Below are 17057 nucleotides of genomic sequence, written 5' to 3' on the forward strand. Positions count from 1 at the left end.
ATTGTTTTGAATTTTTATATTTAGATTTATGTTAAGTTAGTATGTATATCCCAACTCCATCGATTGGGAGCCTAATTGGGAACACCAGAGGCATCTCTAGGTTAGAAAAGAAGACCATGATTATGATGGTTAGCTAAGGAAAATGAGAAATCAAGAAAAGTAGTCACTTACAGTCATGGTAGCATTTGAAATTTTTATGATTGACAATGTTATAAAAAAATGCCATAAAGTTGATAATAGATATCCATAATCCCATGAGTAAAAATTATGTGTATCTATATAAGCCAACACACTCCTCATGCAGACTTTTGTGTCTCAAAACCAAGATAGCCATACTGTAATTGCTACAGTAACAAGTGAGAATCTGTGAACAATGAAATTATCAAATGACAGATCAGTCTTTCCAGTTATAAAGAGTGAAAACTAATTGGAAGTTGATACAGTCTATGTAAAGCTAATATCTTACATAGTTTTGGCTTTGTGTATTCCATGACCAAAAGCAATAAAAAACTAAAATTGTTTGTCTGAGGAAATATTTTTTATCAGTTTTTTTTTCGTCTAAAATAAATATGATAGTTTCATGCTTAGTAAAATATTTGGGTTGTAAAATAGTCTCCTGACTGGAGTTTGGTATTACCTACGAAGAAGTCATCTGGAAATATAACAATGTTTAACACTAAACTGAAAAATGGAATGTTCAGAAGTCTAAATAAAAGGGCAGGTTAGATCATTTTAATTAAAAAACGGATATAATAAAACAATGTTAAGGCTAGATACAGTAGTAATTAATGAGGTAAAATTGAAAGTTGACAATGACTTCTGGTGAGGAATTAACAGCATAAATTATGTAAAATCAAGAAATCAAAATGCAGAATAACGAATTATAAGAATAAATAATATGGGGCAAACAGTATCTTATTAATAACAAAACAGAGAAAGAATTTTTTCATTCAAAATATATTAAATCTCAAACCAATAAATGTGCAAATTTATGCCAACCTCTCCAAAAAATTAAAAAAATTTACGATTAAATACATGTTCTAATCAAACGTATAAAAGACATTGATATTTTGATAATAATAGAATATTCCAATAAAAGGTTACAAGAACCACAAGAATTTTTTACCAATAAAATAGCTACTAGAAAAACCCTTTTTAAATTATGAAAAAGTCTATGCATGAAGGGTGGGATGAAGTAACATTATGAAATACAAAACATAACAAGAAGCAGATGCTGGTTCTGATCAAAATCTATTTGATGAATAAGTTAAATAATATAAGAAATAAAAATGGAAACAAGAATACTACAAAAAAGGATGACATAAATACAGGATCTAAATAACTCATAGGTATTGATATAGAAATTGTTAAAAAATGTTAAAGTTTAAAGAATATGAAAATATGATTGTAGAAGAATTTTATAGAAGAATAGTATATGTGTATAGATAGTGTGAATATTTAAAATTGAGGGTTAAATGTACAAATTAAATAAACAAAAATAATGACTAAACAGAAAATCAACATATATGAAATTAAATTAATATAAATTGCTGAGTAGCAAAGAAGGATATGTCAAAAGAAAGGTATAATAACAGAGAAAAAATTTACTTTCTGAAAGAGTAGGAAGAAACTTCGGAAAAAAGAAGCCAAATTTATTAGTATCAGATTTGCTGATTCTGATTATTTCAGAATTTTTATTATAGTTGTTTCAAATAAGTATGACTACTTAGAGGAAAAAAAGATTTGATAATTTCAGTGGAAGAAAATTTTTACTGGAGATACTCTTCTTTGACCTGAATTTTACACTGCTGTTTGGTGGAATTCGAATTGAATAAGCTTTATGCATTAATTTACTTAATTTCAATTTTATAATACTGAAGAAGGAACCTTAAGAATTAAAAAGAGTATTTTTTTTCCAAAGGAAGCAGAGATAGGCAAGAGTGAGATCTGTCACAACACCATTTTAATATATCATCCATAAAAAAATACTCTGTGATTATGTATTAGATGAACATGAATGCAGTCTCAGAAAGTGCATGGGTACAAAGGAGACATTCTGGGCCCTAGATGAATTATACAAGGTAGGCTTAAAAAGAACAAAAAGATTTACAATATTAGAATATCTGAAAAAGCATTTGGTAATGTAAAATATAATAAAATGTTTAAAATTTAAGAAAATTTATAGGAAAAAAGTGTCATTTATAATCTGAAAATTGTAACAGGGTATTAATATTCCAAGAAGTTGAAGAAAGTGAATACAATTTAGCAAGGAGTGAGACAAGGATATATTCTTCCAATTCCTGTTCAACTTGAAAAACCAATAAAGGAATTAAGGAAAAATTTGATATCAGAGAAACTACCCAAGAAGAAAAAAGTAATATGTTTAGCTGTTACATTGTTCTTTTTTCAAAAAGCTTATGATTAATTTAATAAGAAAAAACTATGAATTTCAGCGATTTGTCCTTAATGAAAAATTTTCTTTGAATAAAAAAAATAATAAAAAAATAAAAAAAAAATAACATGGAATTAAGTGTTAAGTTAAAGGAACACAATACAAGTATACCACTAGAAATCGTTGAATTTTGTTATTAAGGTAGTATATTAAAAATGATAGAGGAAGTAAGCCAGACATCAAAAGCAAACTAGTATAAGCAATGAGAGATTTCCTGCAAAAAGGAGGTTCATTTAATCTTTCAAATAAAGTTTCAAGAATGAAAATAAATTTCTTAAAAATAGAGGAGTGGCATGTAAGACTTTATAACAGTGAAACATAGCTGGCAAGGAAGATATAAAGGAAAAGAATAGAAGTTTTTAAGTGTGACTTTACTAGAGAATGTTAAAAATTATGAATCTTGATAAAATTTTAAATAAAATTTAAAAGTTTGAAAAAATTTTAAGTTCTATTTAATTTAAAAATTCTCCTTTCCTTAGGAAAAAAGAAAAATATATGGATATATTAGATTAATAGATATATATATATATATATATATATATATATATATATATATATATATATATATTAATATGATATATTAGATTGGCTGTTGGAAAACAATCAGAAATTGCATAAATAAATAATAAAAAAATTCTTTTTAATCTGAAATATATTTTTTAATTTCTCCAACTAATCTCAGTTATTCATGTACTCCACTGATGCATCAAGAATTTTAACTAGAATTCTGTAAAGAAGAATTGATAGGAGAGTGGAAGAAGTGTTAGATCAATTTGGTTTCAGGAAAAAGGGAAGCAATTTTAGCACTCAGATTAATAATAGAAGGAAGTTTTAAGATAAGCAAACCAACACACATTGTATTTATAAAATTAGAATAAGCATTTGGTAACATAGACTGGAATAAAATGTTCAGCATTTTAAAAAGTTTAGGGTTCAAGTGTAGAGACAGAAGAACAATTGCTTACATTTACAGAAACCAAACTGCAGCAATAATAGTCGAACAGCATAAGAAAGAAGCAATAATAAAAATTGAGTCAGATAAGGATGTTCGCTATCCCTGTTATGTTTTAATCTTTACATACAACTTACATGTAATACAATCTTGTATTTACATACAAGATACATATCATGTATTTACATACAATCTTTACATGTTAAAAAACAATTTAGATTCAGAGTAACAATGCAAGTTGAAAAGATGAAGATGCTACAATTTGCTTATGATATAGTAATTCTAGTTGAGAGTAAAAAAGATTTAGAAGAAACAATGAATAGACTTTAATCCCTTTTTGTTTTAAATTTCATTTAACATGTCAATTAAAAGAGAATTTATATTTTCCTGTTTTGTTGTTAGTATTGTTATATTTCTGAGAGTAACTTCCCATATGTAACTCCTCTAGGACTTAGAATAATAGACATCTACACGAATATCTTCGTAAAATATTATAAGTCATTGTTTGAGTCTACGTCACTCACTTGAACAGACATGTTTACTTCATTTAGAAAGGATTTTCTCACTTGTTGTACTTATACTAACTTGTAATATCTAATGCAACACTCTCAATCATTACGTACTTGCTTATCCCAATGTGTTCTGGACCTGTGCCCTCACTATACACTTCTGAAGTGTCTCACTGTCAATTTAGAAATGTATAGTCTTTGGAAAAAAGGATAACCAAAAAAAGATACATAAGCTCCTGTATTATAACACTAGGCTACAAATAAATGCTAATATTTTTCCAAGTAATCTTATAATTAAATTTATTTTACTATTACACTTGCAGTAAATGAATTTTACAACTGTACTGTTAGAGGATCACTGAAATGTAATATAATAGGTACTAAAATTTGCCTCCTATGCTTTTAAAAATCAATTTCTTAAATAATAAATTACCAGTTTTATCTCTCCGTTTTGTTTACCATTCATTTTCATACAAATGTACTTAAGAAAGATCTATTAGAGGTTTTAAAAATATTTTTTTATGTTTAAATTATATTTGAAATTATTCGTACTTTTAATAATTTGTTAATCTCTGTATATCTTTTAATGATCTGAAATTACAAGATTTAAAATTAATTATTTAAGGACTTAGCGCCTAACATTTAAGTAATACAAATTTGATTTATACAAGGATAGAGTTTCATGAGGAAAATATTTACGCAAACGCATTTTTTTGTGGGAGGAGGTTTGATCTATGAATAAATGAGGATAATGCCGGTTAAATAGCAGACGGCATATTTCCTTTTAATTTAATTACGAATTTTTCAGATAAAAGGATTTATAAAATAATAGAAGTTTACTAAATAAATAAATATGCATTCAAAAAAGTTAAGTGGTTTAAATCGTGAAATAAATTCGACATACAAGAATATAAATATTTTAATCGCTTTTTATTTTAAATATCATTTAAAAAGTCAATTAAAAGAGAATATGTATTTTCATGTTTTATTGTTAGTGATTGTTATATTAATTTTCTTTACTAATCCCAACGGTCGTTTCTCATTTGCTACTATTATTTGAGAATACAAATTGTGGTGCGATCCGCTATTCACAATACATGTTTAACAACATGGTTTCTAGATCCACAGGGAACGATGCTGTTAGAAATTTGTGCAATATTCAATGTGTTTCACCGGTGCTACACTGCAATCAAGTTGAATAAATGAAATACAAGATAATAAGTGTACTAGTGCTTGTAGTTCACTAAGTAACTATTATATTCGTGACGAGAGTGCTGTACTTAAATTATAACTTTATATCATAATCATTATGCACTTTATATTATAAGATCTAGCTATAATACACATCGAGTTTTATTAAAAGCTAATTCCGTACCTTTCCTCTTTTTAATATTTTTTACAATAAAAAAAATTCAATTTATATCAAATGTGGGATTTAGTTCATTATTGTATTATACTAGAAATAAATTAATCTTTCTTAAAACAAAAATCACTTACGAAATATTTTGCAATAGGTTAACTTTATTTTAATAGAAGAATACAGAACAGTAATTTTAAATTTCTTTAACAATTTAAAGGAATTTTATTTTTAATAAATTATTTCATGTCCCTATTAAAACAGAGCCTCGAAAGTAATAATAATTTTATTAAACGTTAGTCCTGTTAAAATTAATATCCTAGGAAAAATTATTTATTATATTTAAAACTTAATTTCGTGATAATTTCACCCAACACTAATTACTATGATTTCTTGAAATTTATTCTAGATTTGATTCCTTATCATTCAAAACATAAGAAGAAAATTTAATCGCATTCCAAATACGAATTACTGAAAAAGTAATTATCCATAAAAAATAAAATTCTATAAAAGAGGACTTGTTTATTTCGAAAACTGTTTCTTCTTTCAAGATTAAGTTAACAAATAACTTAAGTTAAAATATCAACAATTTTATTTCTATTTACATCTCCTTCTAAACGTTTTGCACAAATTACTTGTGGACCAGTCCATAAAGAATAAAATCGACTAATGTAAATAATCATTCATTCTCATGCTTGTGATTCAGCTTTCATCTGAAAAAATTAAGCACTTTTATTTGGGCTTATAATCTCATAAGCAGAAATTGAAATGATTGAATAACATTATTTATTATTATTACATTATTATTTTTGTAAAAAAAATGGATAAAAATTTTCAGAAATAAATTATAAAAATTTTTGTAAAAGATCTCTTTTGTAAAATGATCACATTTTTCAAATTTCTGAAGTTATAATAATGAAAACATTTCAATAAGTTGTTTCAAATAACTGTACTGGATCTTTACGGTCATTTTTTTATTTATTTACTATTGTATTATAATGTAACAGAATATAAAAAAATATAAAATTATTATTTTTTTTTTTAAATTTCGTAATGATATGAATATCTTTAATATAAAATTAAGAGAAAAAATATTACAAAATTGGAAATCCTAGTCTATAAAATAATTTCCCCATGAAATTAATAATGGCTAAATATAAACTATGTTCTGTCAAAGAATTTTGTTTATTTTTTTTTTAAATTTATACGAATCAATATCTACGCTTCAGTTTTGCTTTGTATTGGATTATAAAGTTCCAGTTTCAAGCTACAACGGGCTAGTTTTCGATAAGGAAATTTACATAAGTATTAGTATTATTTTATTTTTATATATTAAAATAATATTATGGTTAATGAAGAACAACAGTAATTTTTTCTTAAAATACCTGCTTTCCAAAGATTGCGTAGAAATCTTATTTCAAAGTTACCTGAAAAAATAAATAAATAAAAAGCTATTTTAATAATTTTATGAAATTTAGAACACAGTTAATTTTCATAATTAAATTTAATTCAAGTTCATATTTCAACAAAATGTTTTATTACACAAAATACATAAGTCAGAAAATAATATGTAACACAAAATGTTTTTACACTCAAAAACATAGGTTTTGAGCGTAAAAATAATATACAAAATTACGAATATTGATTGATATTTTTACATTTTTTAAAGGAATCTATTATTCACATAATTGAAAGCTCTTCCTCGAAGAATGTAATAAATTTTTATGGATGCTTGGGTAAACTCTTATATTATTACCTTAGTTATAACAAAATATTTTTGTGAAACATAGTAATGTCTACAAAATTAAATAATTTTATAATAAATACGATTATAAAATTGTTCTTTCTTGAGAACATATTAATTATTTACCTAACAAACATGACTATTTAAAAATTACACCTTATCTGCTTTCTATAAAGTAAAATTGGCATACCCTTTTAGCTTAGCCAGAGCTACTCCTAAGATGATAAACATCCCAGACCAGGCTTACAAAGAAAAAGGAGGACTGAATTCATATTCTTTACTGAGCCGAATATATAGCTTCTTTCAGCATGTCAGGTATACACAAAACATAAGTTTTTAACTCCAAATGCGATAAATTCATTTTGTTTACCACATGGACTGGCTATATATATTAACACCACTACTTTCATGGAAAGCAATTATTGTAGCCTTGGCTACAATGCTTCAGAATTCAAATAAAGCTACACAACTAAATTCTTACTTCTATAAACCATTTTACGTACACTTTTAAGCTTATTTTTTTCAATATTATTTAATAAAAAAGAAAAGTAAATCATTTAAATTTATTTTGAATATTAATTTCATTTCTTATATCACCAAAAAAAAAAGATAAAACCATACTCTTACTAATTTTTTAAATAAAATAAATAAAGTTATCTTTTATTGTAACAGTTACACTTTTTAGAAAATTTTTAATCTGATATCTATTAAAAAATATAATAACTGAATATCAGATGTAAATTTCATGTTAAATATTTTGTTCAATATTGAATAAAAATAGATTTGAATTAGCATAAAAATTAATACACACTATAACTTAAACCATTTCTCAAAGACAAAAATTGAAAAAGATTGTATTTGATTTTTTCCACGTAAATTGAATTTTAAATCCAGAAATAATCATTCTATGAAAATGTAAAAAATTGTACAAATCCAAGATATAATCATCATCTGTTACGTAAGATGGAATTAAATAGATTGTGTGTTTTTTTTTCTGTATATTATGTTTTATTTTATTGAATCAGAGATTTTCTTAAAAGAATACCGTGTCAAGTAGAATAAGAAAATTAATTGAATTAAAAACAGCCAACATATTTTTTTCTTCTTCTTTTTATAAATTAAAGTAGAATTTCCTAATGTTAAAAATGATGGCCTTTTAAGAAAATGGGATTCCATTTTGTGTATAAAATATTTATTTTACATAAAGTAAGCTAAAAGGAATTGGTCGATGAGCGCAATAAATTGCTTTTGCTTGATTTTTCATTTTAAGAAAGAAAAAAAATCTTCATTTTTATTTTATTCTGATGTACAAATGTACATTTAAACAGTTACTGTTTATAAATACGAAGAAAAACAAAATTAAAACATCTTCTAAAATGATTCCATCTATTGGAATTTTAAAAATTCAGATTTACCAGTAGATAAGAGTATAGTAACAGATGTTAATGCTCCAAGCTGCTCTCTTTTTTTCACCAAATTTACGTAATGGTCTGGCAGTACGAATATATCCATTAAAATAATATTTTTTAATAACCTCCCACAAGAAATACGTTTTAAAATTTTTACTTTTAATGTATTCAATATTTTATCTTTTTTTTTCTTTAATGTACTCTCAGTATTTTATTAATTCTGCCACTGGATATTTGTAACTTGAACCAATAATTAGAAAAAAAAATCGACAATAATAATTTGATTAAATACGACACTTATTAATTTTAGGTTAAAGAATTTATTTTCTTATGAAAGAACGGGTCATTAGCCTGGTGAAAATTGGTAGTGTATGAAAAGATGCTGTGCTTGACCAGGATTCGAACCCGGGACCTCGGGACGAATATATGAAATATTGAGACGCTACGTACTCAGCCATAAAGATTGAAACAGGTTTATTAAAAAATAGGTATGAATTTAAAACTGAAATAAGAATTGGAGAATGTTTTTACAACACAGAATGTATCGCTAAAATTTAGAGATGAAAAGTTTTCGCGATAAAGAATCTAACTCTACAATTAATAATATCAGTTCATTAAATAGAATAGATTAATAATTGAAAAATTTCTTCAGGTTCGTTTTTTTGGGTTATAGAACTTACTGAGCTGAGCTGGTTTAATCATTCACTAACTAATTTCTTATTTTTAGTAGGTTATTTAAAAAAAGGCAATTTTGTATTAGCATTCAGAAAAATCGTTGAAAGAAGCTTTTCATAAAACAATGTACCAATTATAAGAAAAAGAAATTAACAACATCATAAAAATATAACTGAATTTCACCTAAAATGACCTCAATAATATTAATGAATTTAAAATATGCCATTTTAACGATTAGAAACCTCCAAAGGAGATTTATTACTTTTTTTATAAACACCAGATCTTATAATACTACTTCGATCTCTTTGAATAACTCCAAACATATTTCAAATTTTAAGAGAACGGGGTTTGTAAAAGTCATTTATTAAGTAAAAATGTATAAAGAATATATAAATAAGTCAATGAACATTCGCTTAAAATTTTCTAATTTGTTAAAAGCAAGTTAATCAGTTTTAAATTCTCTGGGCGTGGGTTAGCGTTGTGTGTCCAATCCTCAGCCGAGTTAGGATGACTTGGTCTCTACTGTTGTTGTGAATAAAAGGTTTCTCAACACGTTTTCCCGGATGCCATATAAGGCCGTGGAAGGACTCAACAGCCAGAACTTATTCCATTGAATACGTAGTTTGGCACGGACTGTCTTCATGAAGTCGCTCTCACATATTAATTCTAATTGGAAATCATTTGTTACCACCCTCTTGGCAGTCCCCCTAGCCCGTTCGTTCCCGTTGCGTCCCGGGACTCGTACGTATACTACTCTCTTGTTTATTCTTGAGAGGGGATCATAGATTATTTGAACAATGGGTTCAGATAGTCTGTAGCTCAAGCTCCCAAGTACACTCATACAGTTAGTTATTACCTGGAAGCTGTCGTCACTACGGGTTTCGAAAAGGGTCAAGGCGGGATAAATTGCTTAGGCTGGCAAAATAACATAGAGGATAGGCACTAAGCTTACACTCATATATTATCTCGTTGTCAAGGAGTATTATTGAACAGCTACATCCGTCGACCGGGGCAGAGCCCTCTCTATAGATGTATATGAACCCATTATACTCGTTATTCATCTGGCTAAATTGGTCCCTAGCAGATCGGTAAAATGGGTCCTGTTTACGACTTCCAGATGGTAAATATTCAATCTTTAGAAATGCAACCAAGGAGCGACGCATTCTATTTCCTTTCCGAGAATCCTCGGAACAGAAAGGCCTTGTTTCTGGAGATAGCAAAGCAGTGTGAGGTTGAAAGAGTGCGGTAAGGACTTCTTTCCCTTGAGGTATAGAGTTCGAGAGGTTTAGAATTGAGCAGTTGCAGAGACGGGAGGTGCTGATCGCGTACGTGATAGGCTGATATTTCCTCCAGCAATATAATGGGAGTTCATAGGATTCCTGTTAGTAAATTTGGTATAAGGGTAGTGGCAAATACCCCTATGGATATTCGAATGAAGTTATTGTGCAAGGAGTCTAGGAAGACCTTAGTTTTTTCTCTTGCTGAGTCATACACGATAGAACCGTTTTCCAGCTTCGACAAAACAATGCCTCTATACGTGTTCAGAATAATGTATTTGTCAGCACCCTAGTTACAAGACCCTAGTTACAAGATGATACGAGTTTAAGAAAATTATTTTTCCTTAGACATTCAGCCTCAGTTTACTTCATGCGGCTCGAGAAAATATGCTTTATATCAGAAGTCTCACCTAGAAATTAAATTGTTTCCATCTTTTCACAGAGTTCAGCGAATTCTGCATTATTTCCTTAGTAGTTTCAATTCTTTTGTCTCTTCAAGTGATAGTGATATCGTCAGGGAAGATTTTTTTTTTCACCGGCGGAGTGATCAAATCAGCTACCTCAATAATAGCCACAAAGAAGAGCCTCACACATAGGAAAGATCCCGAACGACTCCATTTTTAATTTCAAAGACTTTTGAAAGCACCCTGTTAGCCCTAAGACGGATCGTCCGTTTGCTCAGAAAATTAGCCACAAAGTTCAATAATACATTCGCATTAAAACAGTTTTGTAGTAAGACAAGGATTACTCTCTCTCTTCAAACCATCTCGTAGGCCTTTTCAATGTCCCAGGTCACTGCAAGGAGATGTTCCTTAGAAGCAGATGCCTCACACACATCAGTCTGTATAGATACTAAGTGATCCATGGTAGATCTCTTTTCTCCGAACCGGAATTGGTGTTGGGAGAAGAATTTAATTCTTCCCAGATGCCAATTCAATTTGTAATTTATTATCTTTCCATCACCTTGCAAAGGGTACATGTTAAGGCAATCGAACAGTAGTTCTCTACCAATGTGTAATCATGGTTGGGCTTAGACACAGGAATAGCTACAGCCTTTCTCCAGACGTCCGAAAACACTCCTTCTTCCAGGATTGTGTTGAACAGACGGAAGAGGTGATGAAGAATAATTCAATATTGTTTAAACTTTAGAAGTAATTAAATGTTTTGTTATTATTATTATTATTCTTTCATAATGTATATAAATAATAGAAATAAAAACAATATTATTATTAACCAATAACAGAAATTCACACATAAACTTTCGTGCCGGTAATGATGCAACTCTGAGGCGAAGGAGTAGCTTGTTTATCTTTCGTCCAGAAAGTTCAAGGTTCGAATTCTAGCCAGACATGACATTTTTCATATTTCAGAAATACTTCATTTATTTCTAATTGTAAGCCTTGAGCTTATGTGGTGAATTATTCCTACTCTCTCTGCGCGCGCGCGCGCGTGTGTGTGTGTGTGTGTGTGTTGTCTGCAGTAATTAACAATTTCATCATTAACTTCTTTCCCCCTTAATTGAATTATGATTATTTAGTACTGATAAATGTTCATCCTCAAATATTGAAATTGATAATCAGTAAAAATATACTAAGTAGAATTTTTATGTAATTATTTTTTTTTTAAATTTAAGTTATTCATTTACAAAACTAGATAAATCGTTATTATCTGTTCTATCCCTCATAAAATTTCTACACATAACAATAATAAAACAAAATGTTCAAAATATATTAATTTAAAATCATTATTAATTAAATTAGTACTAATTAAATTGTAATATTATTATATTTTAGGAATTAAGTACAAATAACTATTTTTAATTGTTGGTTGGATTGAATTTCAGTTAGAATTTTGATGTGATTAAAATACCGGGAAGTGTAGTGAAAGTTTCTTTGCAAGGAAAAAGCAATTTTTTTGCTTTCTTCCTTTTTATAAAAGTAAGTTTTAATAAAAAATATTAGTCGGGTAAAGGAATTCACCACTTTCGTCTTTTGAAATACAGTTTCATAGTTTGTTTTTAAATTACTATTTTTAGTAAAGTGTGAGAGCGCTTTATTTAAAGTGCATCCTTGTATTCATGAAGCATTTCTTATATTATTAAATGTAAAGAATCGAAATAATTAACTTATTTTTAACTTATTCCTCTAAGATATAGTTAAAAGAATGTAATAAATTTTTCAATATAGAAAACATAGATATTATGTCACCAAATACATAAAAATATTTGCTGAATTTTAAACAACACATTTTGGAATAGTATAGCTTGTTTTTAGTATTTAATTTTTCAACTGAGATAAGAAAAAAAATTTTCTATCGTGGCTTATTAGCGCAACAGATTATCTTATTTGTCAAGTTTTATACAACCTTGCAAAATTATTTGTTGCAGGTTATTTTCTATCTAATTTAGTTATTATTGGTAAAATTTTTTTTAAAACATAGATAAATATTATATATTATTTAAGATACTAAAAAAAAAAATTGTTGTAACTTATAAATAATGGCCGGTATTATGTAGTAAATTTCACGGGTAGTCAGTAATGAATCTACAATTACCTTCTTGTATGGTGTCTGCTGATAATTTTTTTATATATTACCATTTTTAGTTTCAAAATTAAATTTTAGAGTAGTGTCTTTTTTATTTCGGGCTATTGTAAAATCACAATAATAACTGATAATAAACAAAAATAAATCACAATAATAATAAATAATAAATCTTTATTATTTTATCATGTTTATTACTCATGTACTTTATCTTTATTATTTTTTCATGTTTTGTAAAACATGAAAAAAATGGTCAATATGTTTCTATTTTCTTTGTAAGTGAAGTGACAAACTTAATGTAAAATTTTTTAAATCGACTGCAGTATACTATCATTAAAATAAGTTTTTCTGCAGCGGTTTTAAAAACCGTTTCAAAAAATTTCCATACATCTTAAGTCATGTATACTAAATGTTTATTAATATAATTAACAGGATTAAAATTAAATACTAATAATAAAATAATTTTATATGCACTAAACAAAGATAATTTTTTGTTTTTAGAATTTTAAATTTGTTTACCATAGAATGAGAAAATTAACAAAATATTAAAGATTATACATTTATTTAGACGTGGCAGAATGCGCCTAATAAAAGTTGATAAATAACTTAAATCTTACATATACTATCTTGCGACAAGAATTATTTGCAAGTCCTAGTTCATGTCTTTTATTCGCTGTGTTTTACCCTTAGAGAGCTATAAAGGAACAGCATCACTACCCACCTTCTAACCTCCCGACTCTGGACAATAAAACAGACACCTTCTTTCTTTACTCTCCTCTGGAGTGTCCTGAGCGCCTGTCTTAGTACGTTGCAAACCGCAGAGGCTGTAAAAAAGGATATCGAAAAATATATGTTTCCGACCTTTTTTTTCACAGCTAAACAAACTTTGATATGGACATAACCAGTTTCTAACTACTCTTTATAAAATCCGTTTTCAATCCCTCTAGCTAAGTAATAAACAGATCAGAATTGTTTTTTGAGAAATAAAAACTTAAGTGCGAAAAATAAACGCTAAAATAAAACATGTTTACTACACTCTTATTGTATAATCTAATTCTTACTCTCGTTGGAAAAATTAACATATATTTGTCAACGTATAGAATTTTTATTTTAGTTAAATTCTATGCATTTATTATTTAATTGCAAAAAATTAACGTTTTTCTTGTGTAATAATAAGGTATAATGAAACGATTAAGGAAAAAAATATATATAAAATCTATATAATTTACTTACTTTCATTAATATTTTATATTTACAAATGTTTAAAAAAAACTAGTATCTCATACGTATATATGAAATTTTGTAAGGTTTTGTTAAAAATAACTATGTTTATGTACAGTCATTGACTTATGGAAATGAAAATGAGTGAATATGGTAAACAATTTGCTTATATTCAAATCAGTTTAGCTAATGTAAATTTTATCAGTTTTTGGGAAGTAAATTGACAATATAACAGATATTATTTTCATAACTCAGCACTAACAATAATTATTGTATTTATTATAAAATATTTTATATAAGATAAACTAGTGGTTATTTCACTATATTTGAAGAAAAATGATGGAATGGTATTTTAGCTTATTGAATTGCGTATTTATTTCAGAGATAGGAAAATAAAATTGCTTCATGAAAAACAACTTGTCTTGTTTATGAAATCCCTGAAACCCGATTTCAAAAAAAAATTGATAAATTTACACAGAAAAATTCAAAATAAAAGCTTTAAGAATTGTCTAAATACATTTATTTATACGTTAAAAAACTGTAGATTATGAAAAAAAAAATCTTACCTTTTTTTATTTTCACATGTGAAGATAACAACGGAAATTATGTATGTTGTATGTGAAAGCACAATATGATTATTGTGCTTTGCAGTAGAATATTAATTTCATTATAAAGCTAAACCAAGCATACATTAAAATAGTATGCTCCAACCCATCCTAATTCTTTGTGGAATTCACAATTCATGTATACTTCTTGATGATTTTCAAACAAAGAGCTCAAATGATTATTTGAATGTAAAATTCGTTAACATTTCCACATACAATTCCAAATTAATCACTAAAGCGTATTTATGCAACTGAATAATTTATCAGTCATTATTTTTTCGTATAGATCTAACTATGGCTCGAATAATTTTATGTAATTTTATAACATGCCAGCGTTATGTGCTAAGAAATAGGATAATTTATTTTGTATTTAATAATTTCAAGCAAATAGAAAACGTATAGAAATGAATCAACTAAGAATAGATACCGTTAATTTACAGTAAAGTTGGATTACTACCTCTGATAAATGTTTTTTTAAACATATCAACATGAAAAAGTAGATAAAAAGAGACATTAAGCTAAATCTGATAATTATATTATTCAAGAAGTTCCTCTGATGGTCTGATGACAAAAAGCTATTTGAAATAATCCTTTTGTTAGACTAAATTTCATTTTACAAAATTATGTTTTTTTTTTTTAATCTTGCTTTTGAATACACTAATTGTTTTGTTTCGTAAATTTTAACACACATGTTATTTATTTCTTTTTGGAATTTTATGTTTTAAAAGTGAGAACATGCAAATGGATGCGATATATTTGATGTATTTTTATTCCCTATAATCGTACAGTGTTCAAATCCTTTACAGTTAAGATACTAATAAAATATATGCACACAGTGTTCTTAAAATGATCTGGAAAAGATTTAAATAAATATGTCTCTTGAAGACTGTTAAAAAAGAATAACATCTTTAAAAAAATTGTAACAAATTTGAACAGTTATAATACTATAGCATCAAAAGAAATATGTTCTTTTATGAAGCAATTTAAAGAATTTGCCTATTCGGAGACTACATCAAAAATTCTATTTACATTTGCTTCCTTACAATAAAATTCAAACGTGTATTATTTACATGTTCTTTTCGGATCAGAAGATGTGAATTTTCAACGTGATTTCTCATTTGCATACATTAGTAAAATTAAAGTTTCATTAAGTATTTCAAAAGTTAGAATATGACAAACTATTTCCGGAATTATCTATAGTCGGAAGTAATTTTAATAATTATAAGGTATATTATCTTTTTTTCATGATTCATTTTCATCAAATTATATATTGTTAACCGGAAACCGATTTATAAAACCAAAGCAAAATTAATGCTAAATTAAAAAAGCATTACATCTTAATTTTACTCCAGAAGTATTTGAAAAGAATACTTCTGACGTTAAAATTGTTTAATAAAGCATACATTATATTTAATAACAATTATAGTTTATTAATTATGTTTATTTATCATCATTTACTCTTAAAATTGAAAGTGTTTTCTTTTGTTTAGCGGCAGAATAATTATTTGATTATTGTAGTTATTTTTGCATAAATATTTATTTATCTAAGTTCAGAATATTTACCTACTTGTGAGTTAAAAGAAACTTAAAATAAATCAACTTCTGTATAGAAGTATTACCGTTTCAAAAAAAATATTCATAATCGGGATGAAAATTCCATTATTCAGAAAACTTATCATGTGCTATTTGAATATAGTAATGTTTTGGTTATATTTTTTTACATTAAAATTTCAGTAATTGAAAATTATCATATAATCGAAGATTCCCTTAAAATACCGTCAGCTAAAATTATCTTAAATTTTAAAAATAATCTTTTGGTTTTATGAAATAGGTAATATTCAGTACTGTTTGTTTTATAACTTAAAAAAATGTTTTTCTGTTAAAATTCATAAAACTGAGACCTAGTGATAAAATTAAAAAACTATCCCTAAAATAGTAAAAGTTGTATGTAATTACGTTGTTCTTAAAAAAAATATAGAAAATAATTTTGTCAAAAATAATATAGGCTGTTTATGTTAAATGTTGTACAACCAGATCAACACATATGAAGCATACGAACCATATCTATATAAGAATCAAGCTATCTGATTACTCACAATATCGTAAATGCATTGTTCTATGTAGATTACCATATTCCTGGGTTATATTTAGGATAGATGAAGCGGTGGTAATATTAAAACCAGATAACTTACCGGTTGGTATCAGAAATAATTTTTTGGTGAAGTGAAGGAGTCAGCAAACGGTACCAGCGAAGAGGAAGGGGTTTTTGTTCAATTAATGGTAAAAGGACATGTGCTGCGGCACAATTATTATGC

General features: G+C 26.9%; 1 protein-coding gene across 2 annotated transcripts in view; it reads right to left on the minus strand.

Annotated features, from left to right (window-relative positions):
* LOC142321045 (zwei Ig domain protein zig-8-like) overlaps positions 1–17057 on the minus strand; it is a 951170-nt gene that overhangs the window by 597793 nt on the left and 336320 nt on the right. For both annotated transcript variants that reach the window (XM_075359050.1, XM_075359049.1), the window contains exon 3: positions 6656–6697. The gene's annotated coding sequence lies outside the window, so the exon portion shown is untranslated. The remainder of the gene's footprint in view (positions 1–6655; positions 6698–17057) is intronic.

Source organism: Lycorma delicatula, chromosome 3 (genome assembly GCF_047948215.1).
Source record: "Lycorma delicatula isolate Av1 chromosome 3, ASM4794821v1, whole genome shotgun sequence".
NCBI classification, from domain to species: Eukaryota; Metazoa; Arthropoda; class Insecta; order Hemiptera; family Fulgoridae; genus Lycorma; species Lycorma delicatula.